This window comes from Larus michahellis, chromosome 4 (assembly GCF_964199755.1).
Source record: "Larus michahellis chromosome 4, bLarMic1.1, whole genome shotgun sequence".
Classification (NCBI taxonomy): Eukaryota; Metazoa; Chordata; class Aves; order Charadriiformes; family Laridae; genus Larus; species Larus michahellis.
Window position 1 is genome coordinate 55890543 of NC_133899.1, and position 6336 is coordinate 55896878.

The window sequence follows — 6336 nt, forward strand, 5'->3', positions numbered from 1 at the left end:
CAAATATAACTTACACGAAAAACTATAAGTACCACAAACCAGTGTCCTCACCCTAGTGTTCAGAATTTCCTAGAGGAAATTACTACAATGGGTTCATGAAGTGTTTAGAAAAATATTCAGGTAACCCAACATAGTATTATAAAGTGCTGTCACTCTTAGATGCCTGAATTAAACTGGTTATACACCTTACACAGACACAAAGAACCTGGGAATAGTTACTTGAAATCAAAATCTAGGCTTTGGACTTCTATTATTTGCGATTACATCAAGGTTAACTATAAATTCTGACTAAAAGAAGCAATTGTTCTAATAGTAGAAAGCAGCCACTACAATTTTTACAAAGTTCAGAGTAATACTGTGACTCTGAGCCCTGCTATAAACGGGAGCTATGTGGCATGAAATTTTCCATGAGTATCCTAGGAAAGAAAACGCAGCAGTAAACATCATTAGTCAAGCGAGACCTACACGTCATAAGCAATAGGCAAGAGTCCAGGAAGGCCACAAGGTTAAAATGCTTTGTTTGAGTAATTATAGGATTTGAAGGATTAGGCTGAACCAAAAGATTTAAGGACGTGGAAGGATTAAAGGGAGAAATAAATAAATTAAACTGAAGAGAATGAAGGTATAGAAGGCAGCACAAAAAATATAGTAGATTCAGTAAAGTTTTTATAACAAGAATTGTTAAATAAAATAGTTGCAATTGAAGGCAACATGATTTTGATGTATTTGTTTGCTATTCAGTATCTGAATCGGGAGAGACATTTTTTTAAAAAGATCTCCATGTTTCTGAGATTAAAGAACTAAGAAAACAAGCACATATTTGAGGTGAAATGTCTTAGCCAACTTTGTATCCCAAAATGTAAAGTCATTATGTACTCTGTAGCTGCTATGAAAGTGAAATCCCGGTATACAAACCATCAGTGAGATCACACCCACCACAGCCTGTTATTGAAATCTGAAGATTCCTGCCATACACATGGAAAATGTATTCCAGTCTTTACCTTATGCCACTCTGAGTTACAACACTTTACAAAGCTCACAAAGCTTGTTTATTTTAAAAGCCTACTGCCCTTATAAGCTATTAATAGTGAGAATTAACTCACTACATTTGTTCCAAAGAAAATCTAAAGGCTCTGTTTCTCAATATTGAGGATGAGAAAAAATATTCAAGGGTTAGGATGCCTGGGTTATGCCATGCTCATGAGGTAGGAAGTTGACAGAAGATAAAACAACCATGAGATAACCATAGGTATATGACACTAAACATAAATGAATAAAAAGGGTGGCTCTTTTTTATGAAACAGGCACTCCCAATTGCAAGAGAATATCAATTTCAGCAAAGCCATGCAAAAGAATAACATTTGAAAAATAGACATCAGCCTTCATTTGATGTTACTTCCGTATAACTTAATGATAGCTCTCCTTTTTTTTTTTTTAATCTTTAAAAAAAAACAGCATCTGCGCATCTCAGTAAGGCTATCTGGGAGAAATTCAGGAGACAAAGAAAAAGCGTGAGATGGTAAAGGGGAACAGGCAGAAGAAAGAATCAGTTACTGAGAAAGAGAATAAAATGAAGCAAGAAGGAAGTGTTAAGCATGTAAATGCATCAAGAAACTGGAAAAAAGGAATCAAAACACAAAGCTAAGACAAGAGAGAACAAATTAATAAAATACGTATGTTCTAGATGTATGTTTCTTGCTATTCCATCTTTTCCAAAGACATACCCAACCTCAACTAAAACCGTATTACTGCGTTTGACTGAACTGTACTGCTGGGCCTAAGGAAATCCCGCTGAAACTCATCCCCCAGCCGGGTTTCTTACACGCGGAGCCGCAGGGCGCTGGGCTGCGGGGCGGACCCGGGCAGGGCCGGTCTCTGGGCACCACCTCCTGGTCAGCGGCGGGAAAGCAGCAAAAAAATAACCTTTACCTTGTCATTCATTTTTACCGCGCACGGCATGGAACAGCATAGTTTTTTCTGCGAAGATGAATGCATAGTGTATTATTCGTTATGGGTGTGAAACTATGATGATCGTCATTCACAAGTCTGACTTCAAACAAAAAACGGTGTTAGCAACCCGGAAAATCAGATCCCAAATTCTTCATACGTTTTTTTAAATCTCTTTATTAAGGCCTAGGTGTTTCTCTCAAAATTATCACCCTAAAAGCATAGTTTTGCTTCAGGAAAATTAAATAAAGCCCTAAAGTGGTTAGTATTAATGTATGATTTTCATATTAAAATAAAAGATTAGAGTTGCAGATAATAATTTTCAATATAACTTTTTTTTTAAATTACAGTAGGGTTTTTTTTTCTTTCTCTTTTAAGTGGCTATTGAATTTGGCTTTTTTTGTTCAGATAGAAAATTGCTTCAGAAGATGACAGAAATTCAGACACTAGCCCAATTCACAGATTCTATAATTATGTCTGACTATTTCTAAAACAGAAAACGGATACAGCGTTCAGAAGTGCTATGTTACAAAGAATTACAGCGTGGCGTAGTGATTCATAACTTACTATCCATTAAGTCAGCCTGAGCTACCCTGTCTCAGATTGCAATAAGGCAAAAACTTTTCACATTTGAATGAAGCATCTCTTTCAGTTGAACTACGCCCCATTTAAGTACTGCCATCACGTGCCAACCAGAAAGGATTCTGATGTTGATATCTGCTTTTTCGCATCTTGGAAAAATCAAGTCACTTTTCTCACAAGCTGCTGTCATTTTCAGCCAAAAATTATCAGTTGTTTGCTTTTTAAAAAGCTACCTTTCTATAAACTGACTATTGCCAGTGAAACAGCATCTCTTGACAGCACACACTGACAAATTTTCCTACGCTCCCTTCAGTGTGTTGAGGCCTGACCATTAGGTTTCTAGTGTGATTTTTAGTCCTCATGTTCATTTGGAGCTGTTTGTGGTGCAATCATTCTCACAGTGGGTTTGTTGGGATTTTTTAATTGTAAACCTGTTCACCAGTAGCAGGGATGACTACTGATTTCTCATATGGGTCGCTGACCAGACACCAGATGGTGGAAATATTCTGTTTCTACTAAGCTGGCCCAGAGTTTTCAATTCAGAGGTGAAAAGCTTTATCCCATTACCAACTGCCTGAGCCACCCTGCCTCCCACCTGCAGGCTAAAGATTAAACAGTTAATAGTCTTGAAGTAACTACCACCCCCTCAAATATCCCATCTACTACACATCCCAGACATCTACTGGGTAGATCTAAAAGAAGATCCATAAATGTCAGTACACTTTATCAAATTTAAGTTCTACCTAAGGAGGAATAAAAAAGAAGCAAGGCTGGTAAAATAACAACATCACTTGGGATAGTACTACTTATGCAACAGTTGAAAGGAAAAGTTTACTGCAGGTAAAATATTAGGAAAAATAGAAAATACAAGTAGGCTGCTCATGAGAAATGCAATCTGGAAAAAAGGGGGAGGGCATCATAACAAGGAAATGCAAACACAAATGAAAGACAGAAAATACAAAGATGCATCTCCCTTTTGCAGGTTTCAGAAAAAAAATCACTCTATCAGTATAACACAACACAGTCTTGATCAGTTCTGAACAGCAGAACTAGATTTTTTCAGTGAACTTATCTATCCTATTCTTACAATTTTCTTTGCCTTTGAACAAGTACTTTGCTTTGCTGTGTAGTCAAGCTTTTAATTTTTATACATTAGACTACCTGTTGCATCCAAAATCACTACCAAAATTTCTATTTTCCACCACAAATTGCCAGAGGAACTACTGTTACACTTGTGAAGATGACACCAAACATATAATCTGGAGTTCAAGGTAACTGCAAAGGAAACAATTTAAAGAACTCCTGAGCTTGTCTATATCCAGATTCAATCACTGAAATTCTTTAAAAACGCAAATGTGTTTTAATACCAATATAAATTTTGAAAATACGAGAACACAAGAGGAAGGAGCTAGTAGGCTGTATTTTATATGTAGATATGTCTACATTTCTGTATGTTAGATCTGCATTTATTTGGATCTATATTCTTTCGCTCCTGCAGAAAAACATGATTCAGATTACATATCATGATCTTACAAAATCCTATTACACCATGATTACCTTATCTAGTTAGATTCTTTTACCCTCCTGGAAGATTTAACTATTCAAATCTGTCAAGCGGTGCACAAAGAACTCATTTACAAATGAATCATGAAAGTAACTGTACAAAATCTGACCTTGAGAGAGGGGAAAGGGTAAGCATAGCATAGCTCCTTGGTGCTACCTTAGATGTCTCAGTGTTCATTCCTCACTTCGTGTTTCATACAGCTTCACTTATGGCCAGTATAGAAAGTCATGCAGTATATATATAAGTGCTTGGTCGGGTTTTTTTATGATTACCTGCTTAATTTATTTACAACCGTGATGTTTCTAAGGACTGAAAACACCCGATCTTTTGTCCATAAAGACATCCTATCACATCACGATATGTGTCATAGTAGTAGTAGTAGTAGTAAAAAGCAGTGTTCTAAGGTAGGTTACTTAAACCGGAGTCTCTCACGGGTAATTCTTTTCCTTGAAAATACATAATTAGGCCTTGCAAAAAATTTTAAAATATTAAAATTCCTCAAGTATACATTTTTCTGTATTAGAATTGCAGCTACAATTGTTTGAAGTTTGAATTTATTGCAAATAATTATTTAAAAAGCATGAGATTGTTTCTTCAGTTTCAATAATAAGGGTGATGCAGCTTTTCTGCTAAAATCCCCTGTTTATACCAGTGCAGCAAATTTGACTCAAGAGAATTAAAATAAGCAATGTTAGAGAAGTACCATTTTCTTGATGCAAACTTCAAACATGTCAAAAGTATCCTACCCCCCTAAAAGTAGGGTATAGTGGCACTCCTCTATTAGCACTGTCCAGAAGCAGCAACATTACATCTTCCCTCTACCGGCCAAATTTACACAAATTAAAAAAGCATGAAAAGGGTTGTGGAGCTGGAAAAGAAAGTTTCAAAAAAGAATATGAATTTTCAGTACCTTGCAGTTAATACAAGAAACTCTGATTTTTTTCTTTAATTTAGAGAAGACAGCAGCAAAAACTAAGTTAAAAAAATAGGCTAAGGAGGGTATTTAAAAAAGGTATAAGGATGCTTAGCTAAGAGGACTGTTTTTCCAGGCCCAGATAGCAATATAAAACAGGTAAAAGTATGATACCAAAAACAGAATTGAAGGAAGATACACAAAAGAAGTGGGAATTCTTAATGGAAATTACTGCAGCTGAGCCCTCGGATGGTTAACCTGTTACTATTAGCAGCTAGATGGTCCATGGTCATTGCTAAGTAGCCAGGGTACAGCTTGTGTGCTTCTGAAAGCAGAACTGGGCCATTGACAGAAATTACATTACTATTAGAAAAATTTGACCCCTATGTGGACTTGCAGAACAGCTTCTTTTCAGAAGAGGTATTTAATAACCAGGCCCAGTAACAAAAATATTATTCTGTTTGGCAACCCTGACTGAACAAACCAGTTGCTCTGCCCTTTAAAAGCTAAACATAAGATCACATCACATAAGAAGCACTTCTGCCACTGTCTAGTGTCAGCATCCAACTTAGCCACACACAGCTGGCAATCTTCTAAAATCCATTTGGTATCTATCTGCTCCTGACAAACTTCACAAGAAAGGTCTGTTTTGGAAAGCCCAAACACTTTCAAGTGTGCATCATCTGGTAATTGTCACTTTCTCTAAAACAACATATCATCTGTTTCCCTTGCTACAATTTTTTTGTCAGTACACACAGCTCTAAGAAAATAATTTTTAAAAACCCTTATTGACCATGTGTACCTGGATAGCCGCAGCTGAAGTGCTCAGATGAGTAAGAGAACCATATATATATTAAACTCTATGCACACAGGACAGCTTGAACTGAAACAGCAACATCTGCAAAAATGAAGGTAAAAGTGACATCAGGATGATTAAGCAAACAGAAAAGCTATCCTGCAATAGGCTAGCAAAATGAAATTGTTGAGAGGATGAAATTATTCTCTTATGACAAACAGACATGATAGAAGGTGACAGTTGTTTAAACTATATGATAATATTGGCATTAGAAAAATAAACAGGACATGAATAAACTTAGACTGGAAATTAGAATGGATTTCTAAGCACCAGGGCATTTTGGGTCAAAAGGAGAATGACGGTGAAAGGCTCTAACAACGTTTAAGATCGATATGGTTATGAAACTTTCGAAATTAAATATTACCTAACCTAAGGACTTGATTATATATTTGCAGCTCATTTTTAATGCTATCAATTAAATGCTTTCTTTCGTATAGCAGTTTTGTGTCATAAGCTGGTATCTTCTGTATGACC